Source organism: Bactrocera latifrons, unplaced genomic scaffold (genome assembly GCF_001853355.1).
Source record: "Bactrocera latifrons isolate USDA-ARS-PBARC rearing strain unplaced genomic scaffold, ASM185335v1 scaffold_632, whole genome shotgun sequence".
Classification (NCBI taxonomy): Eukaryota; Metazoa; Arthropoda; class Insecta; order Diptera; family Tephritidae; genus Bactrocera; species Bactrocera latifrons.
Window position 1 is genome coordinate 98,224 of NW_017537304.1, and position 662 is coordinate 98,885.

Here is a 662-nt window from a genome sequence, read left to right on the forward strand (position 1 = left end):
ATTATTCACGCTATTACACTCGTTTTTCAGTGTGTTGCAGCTTAGTTAATTTTAAATAACATTATCTGTTATAAATAAGTAATATTTTTTTATGTTTTTTTATTAATATTTACGCTCGTAGGTCGGTTTAAAATGAGCATATTCTATTTTTTTTTTTACAAACCATCCTCATTGGATTATCTTCAAAGTGGTCCTTCATTTCATGCAATGGTTTAGTCAGCTAATCCTGTTTTTTTATTTCATCATATGTTAGTTACAAAATCCTTGATGGGTAATATAATAGTAACTCTTAATACTTTCGTAATGGTCTTTCTAACCTTTGATTTATAGCGTTAAGGCATAAATGGGTCAAGAGGATTCATTTTGGCCTAAAACTCAATTGGATCCGTTCAGTTATTTAAAGTTAATTTGATTTTTATTTATTATAACATTTAATAAAGATACATTTTGTGTAAATTTCAACTGGATTTGGTTTGTAAATTATAATTCTAATCAAAAATATTCCGGCTAGTATGTCGTTATAAGTAGTAATTTTAATACATTTCTGTGATTTGTATTTAATATAAATTGTGTTTTTTATTTCAATAGATTAGACGACGAGGAAATTGCAACAAATACTTTGAAGTGGCTAATAAGAGTACGGCATTGAAGGAGAATTTTCA